The 13,294-nt window shown below is 31.7% G+C and overlaps 1 protein-coding gene and 1 long non-coding RNA gene across 3 annotated transcripts in view; one reads left to right on the top strand and one right to left on the bottom strand.

Annotated features, from left to right (window-relative positions):
- LOC119642044 overlaps positions 1–13,294 on the bottom strand; it is a 164,654-nt gene that overhangs the window by 116,496 nt on the left and 34,864 nt on the right. The gene's annotated exons all lie outside the window — the stretch shown is intronic.
- Positions 7,258–13,294, top strand: part of LOC119642039 — a 39,146-nt gene continuing 33,109 nt past the window's right edge. Inside the window, exon 1 of one of the 2 annotated variants that reach the window (XM_038041001.1) lies at positions 7,258–7,573. The gene's annotated coding sequence lies outside the window, so the exon portion shown is untranslated. Of the gene's footprint in view, positions 7,648–13,294 lie in introns of both variants that reach the window. The other variant, XM_038041000.1, reaches the window with a different exon arrangement.

Below are 13,294 nucleotides of genomic sequence, written 5' to 3'. Positions count from 1 at the left end.
AAAATAGTACATTGAGTATTTTAATTACTTCAAATAAGCCTTCGTATAAGAATAAGCGAGATAATTAGATTCAGCAAAACAATTGTGAGTGAAATTAGGAAGTCATTGTTCAAATATTACCGAGACTTGCAATGCATCGACGTGAATGCGTTTTGCGCGTTTGAGATATTGTATCGATCATCCTGTACATAATTTATCATTGCATATGGCGCTGTCATCATTTATTCCTTCTCAAATCTAATAGACAAATATAAACCTGATATTACACCTGTATATATTTCCACGCTAAAAAACTAGAAACTAAGGCAAGTAAAGATCTCATAGCGGGCTGAAGACCCCACACTACCGCGCTTAATACAATTAATTGCATAACAATGCTTCAAAAAAGGCGTTGTGTAGAAAATGGTTGAAAAAGTGGTTCAATGCGAACTATTTTCAATCCATGCTGAACGACAAACGAAACATGTCACATAAGGCAGACAGATAGACATACAAGCATAGAATCACTTCCTGGAACGATCAGTATAATAAAATGTCGCTCTATTTCAAGTCTTTTTGTGTATTGTAATGCAGCTGAAGTATAAAAAAATCAACAAATCTCAAGTGGGAAAAAATTGAAAGAATTTTTCAAAATTCATACAATTAAAAAAGAAATAATAATAATAATAGACAAAAAAAAAAGGTCAAGAGAAAAAAATTATCACGATGGCCTTGTCAACCTTAAGAGGCGAGAAAGAAGGTAAGCATCTCGAACGAATTGAACGCGCAGCTTATAGAGCTTTCGAAGCCGCAAACCATCTTCGCATTAAAGCTGAAAACCCGAATTTGCATTTATCATGATGGAAGCAATTGTTATTGAAACTATGGAATAAATTTTTATGAAATCATCCTTCGAATGCTAACAAAACTGCGAGCAATTTGTCATTGTTACTGAAATACTCGCTCAAGAAACTAAAAAGAAGTTTTTCTGTTTTGCTTACGGTGTAATTGAACCATAAAGTAACGTAGAGTCACTAACTCAACTCTAGCACAGATTAACGTCTTAATCCGAAAAATGTCTCCTTATAGCGCCTTGCAAATTGTCATCAGTTTACTAATCAATTGATTTCTATGTAAATCACTAGCAGTTCGGTGTGCTTTCTTTAGCAGCAACGATGAGATTCATTCTAAGCTGCAACGCCCATCTGGAAGAAGCTTTACAAGAGCTGGCAACGATAAAAGGTTCGATTCTGTCTACTAAAGGAAGTTCGTATTAAAATTGAACAATGAATGTCAATAGCACGGAGTGGAGTTGCTTTGCAGCTCGAAAAAGCATTCCTGCCACATCCAGCTTACTCACCAGACATGGTGCCTCCTGATTATCACTTGTTCAGACTGGTGCAGCTTGGCTTGGCTGGTACGCGGGGCAAACAAAGTTGAAGGAGTGCGAAAATGGATCGGTGAGTGGATCACTGCCAAACCAATATAAGTTCTTTTGCCATAATACTGCCTGTATTGTCAAAAATATTGTAAAATGTTGTAGAAGATGATGGAAACTATTGTGATTTATATGTACTGTACCCATTTTTCACAATAAATGCCTTTTTCAAGTGAAAGAGTGATCAAAATTTTTGCAAACACCTACTAATTATTAAATCTTCCGCTAAGTCATACTATGTTTTGATGCTTGTCTGGCTTAAACTATCTATGGTTTCTAGGCTTCACACGCTCTTCAACGTTAACTGAATACTGAGTACATTAAAATAAGTCCTAATTGGTGTTGACATAGTTGTTGACATTTTAAACATTATTTGACTTAACTACATTTTGGCAACGATGCATTTATAAACACATTTACCTGCGGGCAGTGAAAGGTGCCAAAATTGTGTTAATTACCATTTTTGTCTCCATATAGAGAAGAATGCCGTCTCCATCATCCGCCTAACGTAAGAAAAAAGAAGAAGTGTTTCTCAATTGATTGCAAGCAATGACAAGCTACTTAGCAATTTCTGATTGATCGAGTAAGACAATTTTCCTGAAGCGATAAGATGGATAAGCTTGTAAAAGACTTCGTTAGAGGTACTTGGATTGCAATGACTTCACTGCAACTAAATTTGCAATGTGCGGAAAATTTCGCCAATGAGGGCGAACGAGAAGATTTAGCAGCTGGCCGACAAAGGAAATTTTAGTAACGACAAAGCTCACTATTGGGTATGGGGTATTAAAATCAAACACATCTACTGAATGGCCTCGAAGGTTACGAAATAGATTGATCGACGACAGGGCAAAATACTGAACAAGAAGGACCAAAATGTCAATAAAAAGTTATTTTTCTTGCTTTTTCGAGGAGGCAGCGGACAAGCGATTAGTTGGCGAAAATAAGCTAAGCAAAGTAATTTAAATGAAATGAATAGCCCGTAGCAAGGATAACCGAGCACTTATAGAATGGAATAAATCTTAACGTTTGAATAAATATTGGGTTGTTCAGAAAGTCATTTCATTTTTTTTCCCCCAGCCAAATTCACATTTAAGGCAGATAAGGTTAAGGTTAAAGTGATGTTTAAGGAAGGAAAAATTATTGGTTGCGTACAAAGGTAAGGAAAATTTCATTTCGATGCATTTGCGTCATCTTCTGGAAGGACATTAGGAGCTGCTAAAGGCAAAATAATGCAATGACAACTCGTGAGATCACCGAGAATCTAAATCTGTTGAATTATGTTGCTGTTAATGGAATATTTGCACAGAGTGAAGAAATCGGGTTTTGATGAAATTTTTTTCCGAATCAATTCGGAAAAACGATCAATTTAGGATAGATTGCGGAGGACATTGGTTTCCTTGATCATGAATAATGAAAATTAATATCAGAGGCGATGCTGGCTTAAATAAAGCAAATTAAATCTATAACAAGACTCAGCTATGCCTACTTACGGTTGATCGCAACGATCAGAGTCTCCGTAGATTTTCAAAGAAATATCATGCCTGCCCAAGTCATGACAAATGATAAAGAGCATCAAAAGGGGATTCATTTTGTCAGCGAACAAACCTAATTTGACTAACTGGATATATGATTCGCAAGAACGAAAACTTCTCAGCTTGATCAGGTAAGACTTTAATGATTGAAGTCGCCAACGACGGTGCACTTACTTCGATGATTGAATTTATTGCGTGTTTAGCTTACGTAATTGGTATCGAAGAGGCGAGTAAAGCTCTCCTTTTCCTTTTTTTTTTTTTTTTTTTTGTTACATTTTTACGTAAAAGTATCTCATAAAAATTTATATAAAGACTTGATTATGCGAAATAATTAATATTCCGCCGCTTATGTCTTGATCTAATTATGTGTGTTAAGTTTTATAGCACTTTAAAGCGAGACGCAATTATTGTGAGACATTGTATGTTCCGCGACAGCGGTTGCCCTGCATTATAAATAGAAGTGCTTTTTTTTTTTTTTTTTTTTTTTTTTATTAAACAAAGCTTGAATAAAATTTTGAAAATGTGTTAATAGTAAGTAATACATTTACATAATATCTTGCGCTTTCACTCTTATTTTAGTGCAATTTACTGATGACGAATATATATATATATTTAATAATTTGATTTGAGCGAAAGTTAAATTAGCGGTTAAGTCGTTCCAATATAATATTAAATTTATCAAGAATACATTATACATATATTTATAATATTTAGATTCGTATTAATTGTGATTCTTTTTTGTGTAGAAAGAATGAATAAGAAAGCTAGATCAGAGAGATACTATCTTTATAAATATTTAGTGAAAGGAGAATTTTTATGAAAAAAAAAAAACACAAATACGCGTTGTTCGCGTAGATAGATATAACTTCAAATTGTATGCTTTGATACGAAATATTCAATTTTTGATGCACTTAAAATTCAATTTTTTATGATTTGCTCTCGATAATGATGATCCCGTACAGATAAGTAGTAATTAAAATTAATTAAGAGAAAGATTTAGTGAAACTCTCAAGCAACGAAAACGGATAGAAAGTATGCGCGCACATTACTCCAATTACAAATGTTAGTATTGTTCCAGTGAGTTGAAAAAGATTTCGTTAATTTTAAGTGAAATAAAGAGGGAAATAAAAAAATTTAATTAAAAAAAAAATAAATAAAAGATTTTAAAGCTGAAAATTAAATAAATTATTCGCATAATTTATTTGAAAATTTGAACTGAAAATCAAACTAAATAAGCGAATCAATAAAATAGTTAGACTTATTTAGTTTTAACTTTTCCTTATAAAATAATGTAATTATGTATAACGATATATTTTAATTTTGTATATAATATAATTAAATTATACCCTATGCAATATCTGATAAAACAATCTTTAAAGAATTTATTTTTCTTATTTTAAATTCATCGCAATTCAAATTTAACAGACAATTATTTAAAAATTTTTTTTTTTTTTTTTTTTTTGAGCCGATAGCCTGTGTTGCTAGTGCTCAATGTATTTTTTTAGTCTAAGAATTTATTTCATTAGTCTAAAATTAAAATAATAATAATAATAATAATTTTTTTTTTTTTTTTTTTAAATATTATCAATTGATTTAATTTTTTTTGTTTAACTTTTTCTATTTTTTTTCTATAGCACGGGCGAACAATAAAAAAAAAAATCATCTTTTATTCCTAGGAGAAGCACTGAGGGGGATTGATTTTTCCTATTTTTGTAGAATAAAGCGGGAAATTCATATCGTGTACCGTGCAACAAGCAACGGCTAAAAAACACTGCAAGCAAGGTGCTCTTAGTTTCTGTTGCATTGTAGATGTGCTTCCTGCAAATCTTTATTTTTGCGACTGGGGTAATGCTTACCACAGACAGTAAGTACCTGAGCAAACAGACGAATAGACAGATGAACAGACGGACATGCTTTGACGAATTGAAAATTTCACACTGATGAAGGATGTACCTAAGAGGTTTTTGAAGCTTCTTTCTCGGCGTTATAAAGGTTTTAATAAAACAAACATCTATTTATAGATTTTAGTATTCAAACAAAATTTTCTGAATTATGAAAACCTCGCTCAATAAATAAACAGGATTTTTGCAAAATACATACACATACACGCAAGCCTAAGAAATTTACTAGCAATGTTAAATAACATTTTGCTTACATTTTGCATATACATACCGAACTGATATATAAGTGTATCATCGTTTTAAGCACTTACCTAAAAGAAAAAGAAAAGAAATTTGATTAAATTATAATATAAAACATATTAAAATTTTTAGCTAATGGCAATCCAATATTAGGAATTTATAAAAAAAAAAAAAAAAGGCAAAATTATATTCTATTGGTATTACATATAAAGACCAATGTTAAGTAACAAAGTTTACTTATATTGAAGGTACAAAAATTATCTCATTCCACCCGAAATTTCTTCTTTCGCTCGGTATGAAAAAATATATACGGGTTCCTTGAGAAATATGAAAAATGCAAATCTTTTCGAAACTGCGGCATTTTATTGATGGAGCTATGATAAGTATAGTTCAATGCATTTTGAAAAGTGTTCAGCCTTGAGCAGGAGCAAGTAAAGGTACTTACTGGTATTTAGCGATCTGCATCAACTTAATGTACATCCTACCGCTGCTAGTAATTTTGTGTTCTTTTATTTATCACCAAAAGGATGGAGGGACATTCGTCAAAACCTTTGTGGAACTCAGATGAAATAAACCTTCTTAGTAAACCCCTCCCACAAAGTATATATATTCTTGATTAGTATCAAATTTTCAATCGATCTAAGCATATCTGTCCGCTCATCTGCCTGTCTCTGTGTGTTAAACACTTGTCTGCCTCCATTGGGATTAACACTTTTAGCCCACAAACCACGTCCAAAAGTTATTTTCATTTACGTAAAAGCTATTTAGGAAAGTCAGATGTGTTTTCTGCCAACAACCCTTATATATGTACACCCAAATATAAGCTTTATTCCGCAGGCATGAAACGTAACCGTTGGTCCATTGTTTTCGTAATAATTCGTATGCTGCACAACTCCGCAAGCAATGGCAGAATCTAAACAATATATTGGGAAATGAATTGTCCAAAATTCAATTATTTACGCTTGCTTCTGGAACCATGAAATGGATGATCCTAGACTCTACAACCCTTGTTGTACAAGGATATGCTAAGTTTGTGTGATTTTATGCGGCACATGGAAAGAAAGACCGAAGAGAGGTCCGCCTTTTATTGTACCAAACTTGTCTGTCCGTCTATCCGCCTTGTATTCTTGTGCTTAAGTTGGAATTTTTAAGATATTTTCATGAAATTTTGGTGCATTGACGAAATTTGGCCCACCGACAAACGCTAGCTATTGAAAGTGGTTCGAATGGGACCACTTTCTCGACCACTTCTCATATAAAACATCCATTTGAAAAGTGATTATATGAATAAATTTCGGATGGTGTAATGATGCTAAATGAGGGCCCCCGACCCGCTATAATGTTTTTATTTGCTTTACCTGTTGTTTATATTACTACTAATTATTGGCTTGTAAAAGAGTTTTCATATAAATGTTTGTTTAAGCAGTAATTCATTTATAATATAACCTGAAATGAGATAAATATTTACACCTTGATGCCTAGATATTTATTTACTTTTTGTTTGCTGCTTAAAAACTCGTAAAATCTATGTAAACAAAATAACATTTTACTAACTAAACTAAAGATATATAAAACTTTAAGGAAAGTCATTAGCAAAATAAGTAACATAGACTGCCGTGGCTGGCAATTGCTGTAATTAAAAACTTGTGTGATGCACTAGTGGAGTGTTATCTGTTTATATGCGATAATAAAAGAGAAATAATACTCTAACTGCGGCGCATATAACGAAAGCTGCTAAGAAAGCAGCGCTCGCTCAACATGTAATTCCAAGTGGAAGAAAGGCAAACACACAAGTAGCAAGCAAGGGAAACAAGAAAGAGTAAGAGAAAAAAATTAAAAAAAAAAGAAAAGAAGGTAAAGAAAATAATAGTGTTGTGCTTTCTTTTTCATCAAAAATTTCTTACATTTTATCAGCGAATCGCATTCGGTGCGCGACCATATGACGGAATACACGTATTAACGGTGCAAAGTTATATATATATGTATATATATATATATATATGTATATATATACGAAAAATTTTGATCAATAAATTTAAGTAGGAATTAAAAAAAAGAAAAAAAAACGAAAAATTATTTTAAATAAAAAAAAAAAAAGAAAGAAAACGTAATTTGAAAATTAGTTTTTTAAAAAAAGAACTAAACTCAATCAATATATATATATATATATAAATGAAGAAAATCTATTTTATTATTATCATATATATGTAAATGCAATATATAATGAAATGAACGTTAATACAACAGCACAAAAACCGTTGTTGGAGGCTTGAAGTGAGTGCAAGAAATTACCGCTTGGTATAAAATTATAAATAGATAAACGCAGATAAATCTAAACAATTATCAGCACTTTTCTAACAAGTGAAACCGGATAATAGAGAAGAAAAAGAAAAAATATATATATAACAACAACAACAACAACAGCAGCAGCCACAACAACTACAACACCGACAACGCTTATAATTCTTCATCTAATGGCACAAGTGTGTGAAATATAATTAAATTTGTAATCAATAATTGAAAAAAAATATTAAATAATTTTTTTAATTTTTTAAAGGTAATTTTTTTAAAATTTTTTTCACATTAATTTTTAATACTCGAACAATAAGTCTTTTTTATTCATTGTGAACTTCCATTACTAAATGCACGCATTTCATCATTTTGTCGATTTTACAAGGCATCGCTGGTTTAATTCATTAAATCTTTATCACAATTTTTTGTTTGCGAAATAAAAAAAACCTTTTTTTTTTTTTTAACTTTCTCCATTACGTTGAAAAGATTGACTAAAAAGACTTTTTACAAGTTTTCATTTCTTTGGGTTTTCTTAAAATAAATTAAAAAGATTAACTATCCACCACCACTACATTCACAATCATTCACTTCCTAATAATTTATACCAGAAATGTACTTTTAATATATGGAAGTTTTTCAAGCATATCGTTCGCCGGCCACCGTTAATAAAGTTTATTTACTAATAAATATAATTTTAACGGTAATTTCCTAGTGTGATATAAATCAAGCAAATTCATTATGAAAATCTATTGCACGAATCAAATTTGTTTTAATTAATAGAAACACAATTATTCGAAATTTCGCTTTGAAAATGTAGAAAAAAAAAAGAAGATGTTAGTCGTTATTTATCGTTTAACATTTAAAAACAAAGAATTTGTTCTAACCGATCGATGAGCGCGCGCTTTCATAACACATTAGAAGTTCGCCGGGAAATTAAAAAAAAAAAAAGCGAGTAAGATGGGGTGGGTGAAAGCTATACCATAAATCGATATCCGGACGGATGGACGGACGGACGGACATGCTTAAATTGATTCAGAATTTAACATTGATCAAGAGTGTATGGTCGCTTGACAAGAAAACCACATTAATCAGTTAACTAATCACTCTTTACCGATATACTCGTGTACTCGGCAAAAGCAGTTTAAGTTGTAATAGAACGACACGACAAGATGACAGAAATCTTTTCTAAAATGCAATACTTTGCCTAACGCGCATCCGTAATGATAAAATTCTTTGAGAAAATCCGACAAGGTATAGATAGATGGATTATGACTTATATATTCATAGGCAGTTGACTAGTTGAGGACTTTTTCACTATCAATCTGTCGCAACATCCTATGCAATTGGTGAAGTTTAACCATTTTAAATGAGTACATCGGATCGTTTAATGGACATGAGGAGTTTTTACTTTTGATAGATTTCTTGAAAAGTATGCGACTTAGTAATGAAAAGTCATTTTACCCTCAATGTGTATTTAGTGAGTCTTTGAATGAGGAACGATATATAAAAGACAACTGTTCTAAAGCCTTCTTTTGAGTATTGTAATATGAATGCACCTCTAAGCTTCACTGATGTGTACAAAACTTCTCTTTTATCTTTAAGTTCTGTAAGATAAAAAGCGAAGTAAACTTTCGGATCAATCAACTGATGGCTTGGATAATGTAATGTAAATGAAATTGTTTCAGTTTTTATAAAAGGGTTAAACTTTGCAACCATGTCATCCAAGCGCAAGAATTCAATATTACAAGTGCAAGATTACTCCATGAGACTATCGAATTATTAAAACTGATTTGTGCATTAAAAGCTTAGACGAGTGATGCGGCCCGTCACGAATTCTTTATAAGAAATGGATCTGTCTAGAAATCTAGTTTTATGAACTTCTGCTCTTTGCTTCTTTAGCAAATATTACAACTGGATGCTGTTTGTAGTCGAATGGGTCGGGAGATCATCAAGGAGAACTCATCTACCAAATACGCCTTGCATCGTCAACGAGAAGAACGACTTTTCAATATCGTCCCCTAGGATATAAAAAGGTGTGGATTATCAAACTACAAATATGCACAAAGCAACCATTGTCGCTACATCTAATCCAAAGGCATTCCGCTACTCGCTCTGAACTAATACATATATGCTTCATATGGTCTTTACTATTGCTGACCGTTGTAAACTTTTGAGAAATTTAAAATTTCAGACTTTCAACAAAATATAAAAAATTTACTTTTTCTAATGAAAACAAGAAACTTCAACGACAAGCACACCCAAACAACGCTTAGCTAAGTTATTACTTTTTAAATTTCTAAAAACTCGAAAAGTTTTTTTCTTAAGTCTTTTGTCTTGTCAAACATTACTTTTTCTTAGCACGTGTATAGCGGCTTTTGCTTGTTGCATAAAATGCTCGTGAGATAGAAAAGTGATTGAGTACGTTTGCTTATTTAAATAAGGGAAAGTTCTGTTGTCGTACCAACAACAAAAAATACAACAATGAAGTCATTACTCATCTAAGAAATTTAAGATTAAATTTCTGCAAAGAAATCTTACTGTTGACCTTCACTGGCTAAATTTTTCAAACAAATATTAAAAAATTAACAGAGCAAACTGCATTTTGTGATACATTATACTATATGGTGGCTACAAAATGCATTTGATTTTTAATAGCGTGTTAATGTTAAAAACATTTTATGAAAAGTTTAAAAATTTATTTTTGAGTCTTTCCGTCTTTCTTTTATTTTTTCTTTTAAAGCTAATTTGGTATAAATTTCTTTTAATTTACTTTATGCCATAAAAGATTAAATATTTTCCATTATAGAATCGAACCTTTTTTTTAGGCTCATATAAGTCTTCCGGCATCTACTAGATACAGGAAGTGACTGAGCAGTTAATAGCTGAATGGACGAGACATATAAGATTATGATGCTTGAAAGATTCGGTTGGGGAAGTTCCAATGCTTCCAATGTTACTTTGCAGAGTTTTCACACCAAGAAGCGGGAACTAATTTAGGGACTTTCTAACAGCTTCATAGTGGATAAAAAAAAACACAGCTTTTTATTTCAATTTAACAAAAATAATAAACTTGTGTTTACCTTAACGAGTCATATAAAAAAAAAAAAAATAATAATAATAATAGTGTAAGGTTTTCCTTTAATAAGCAAGTCTTTGCACGTAAAAAAAAAAAAAAAGTGTATATATGTACATAGTCTGCGTTTCTATCTGCATATTCGGCATATATTTATTTTTCCTTGAGAAAACTTTACCTTAAAGTTTTCAAAAATTGCAAGAGAAACCTAACAGCAAACTAGGTTTAAGGGGAGAAATATCTTATCGCATTCCCGACATTTATTTCCTAATACAACAATGGTAGCTAGATATTAAGAAGGTATTCCGGCATAGTATATATAGTAATAGACTAATAGTCCAGCGTTGACACTTGTTGACTTAAAAGCATGCATGCGTTGAACAGTTCATGCAAAACTATTCTACACGTGACTGATCGCTACGAACTAGTCTAACTGCGGTTCTTGTCTTCGCTAAATTAGAATCACTAATCTCGCACATAATTATTGCACAAAACCTTGAAAACATTTTTATAACATTCATCATCGTAGAGGAGAAACGATATAGAATTGTTCATAGGATGTGGAAGCTTTTAATTAATTTTCTTTTTTTGATTTTTTACTTTTGAAATATCGTTTAATTTTGTAAACCGCTCGTGATCGTAAAAACTGCAATAAATAATCATTTTGACTATTAACCAATAAATAAAGTCTACATCGATATGTGGTTATTAGCCAACTGTGCTACAAATTACCGCTTTTCTTGTTCCGACTATTTCTGCATGATTTTCATATGCATTATGCATATATATGGCGTGCATTCCTCATAACAATAAGTTTTTAGTATCTTATATATACGAACATGTGTGTGTGTGTGTGTGTGTGTGTGAATATATGTGAATGTGTAACTATGAACGCGTGCGTTTACGTGCGCGAGCAGTATGTATGTATTCATGTTTGTTCATTCAAGTAGTATATTGCCCTGTTTTCTTACATACAGCCTAGAGAGAGTATATTAAGTTTTTCAAACGCTTATTAAAAAGTATTTATACAAGATATCAGATTAATATGAAATGTTTGTTCTTTTAAGACGAACCGACAGCTACAGTAGTTCCTTACTTTCCCGTATGCCGAGACACTTTCCGCACCGCTTTATCTGCAAGGTTGGTCAAAAAAAAAAAAATAAATAAAATTTGTGTGTTAGTATGAATAAATGTACTAATGTCTGTCTGTCAGTCCATATTTTCAAGTTATAATTACGATTTCAAAACTAGGCTTAGAATTTCCGAATACTTTCTCATATTTTCCTCGAATCGAGCTTCAGTAAGTGCGCTAAGTTAGCAAGAAGCTGCACTCGAAGTGACTTCGCTAGTGTTGCGCATGTCGTATGATATAATATTCATTCCGTTACTTGTACCTTATGTTGTTTCACTTCAGTTATCCTTTGTCAAGCATAACACTCTTTATCTATATTATGTCATATATATATATTGTTTTTGTTTTTTCATTTGAAAATCATCGAAGGTAACAAACTGTGCTTTTGCGCTATAGCCCACAATTTTAATATTCTAATATGTGTACTTTGTTGTCTATGTACGCAGACACGTTAAGTTCAGAGTCTATTGTGCTTCAAAAAACAACAAATTAATGGCTGTAGAAGCTTAAAGTTTTATTTCATATAAATCATATGACATTTCTCTTACATGGCATGTTACTTTCACGATAAGACTGGTATTTTTTTTTTTTTTTTTTTTTTTTTAATGAAGTGTGTTAGAGCATGCAGTGTAAGCTATACATAATTTGATTCTTTTCATAATTCCTGTTCGTGGCTTAGTATTCGATTATGTACACATGAATCTGAATTGATTTTCGTGTGTGATTTATTATAAAATCATTTTTTTTTTTTTTTTTTTTTCTATATCATACGCGGTTGTTGTCTGGCTAAGCCGTTATATTTCTTTTACATAATATTATAATAATGGTAACGTGTTATAGATAAGAAAAGGAGTAGAAGAGATAAAGAAAGTTAAATGAATAAATTTATAATGTAATTAGTGTAGCGAATAAGTAAAAGATTTACGGGAAAAATTTTGTTATGACAGCAAATTTAATCTAAAAACAAGTAAGAAAGTTATATATACCTCAGGGAAAATATTGGATAACTATCACCTTAGGTAGTTTGTAGCTTTTCAGAGAATGGGAAAGAGAAAGAGAGAGAGAGAGAGAGACGCAAAAAAAATAAAGTGAAAAAAATGTTGTGTTACATTTTGCTTAACGTAGGACCGCATTCACAATATTGAAAATTGCTTGCGGCTACCTATCTGTGCATAAAGCAAGTGTTAAGTTATAAGTTAAACGAGCGAGATTGAAAGCGTTCAAAGTAACGAACGTCACATCAGGAAATCATGACGACGTCGTACACCTAATAATTGGTATAAAGGACTTTAGCCGACACGCTCTCAAGCAGAGAATGATATCAAACGACTTGTGTCAAGAAATAATTTTCAATTATATTAATCATGAAATTTGCAGCGAAAAGTCAACTTCAAAATTATTCGATTGAGATGAGAGGGGAATTTTTCGCTCCATATTTTCACTTCTTTTCATCCATCCTGTTGATCAAGCCTATAGAAACGTATAAAGATATATCCGAATGTAGCCTAACTCTTTACTCTAGCGAAAAATGATTGAAAAGATATTAACAAAATGTATTTCCGATCCGTATTCCGGTGGATAGACAAGAACACACCGAATTATATAATGATGATAAAGGCGAAACTATGACTATAGAAAGGCAAACTAAGTAGAAATGTAAACTGAAAAATTCTGCAGTTCTGGGCACTGCTCACTATTAATTACCCT

Source organism: Glossina fuscipes, unplaced genomic scaffold (assembly GCF_014805625.2).
Source record: "Glossina fuscipes isolate IAEA_lab_2018 unplaced genomic scaffold, Yale_Gfus_2 204, whole genome shotgun sequence".
NCBI classification, from domain to species: domain Eukaryota; kingdom Metazoa; phylum Arthropoda; class Insecta; order Diptera; family Glossinidae; genus Glossina; species Glossina fuscipes.
Note: the sequence above shows the minus strand (reverse complement) of the source record. Positions and strands in the feature narration are given on the sequence as shown.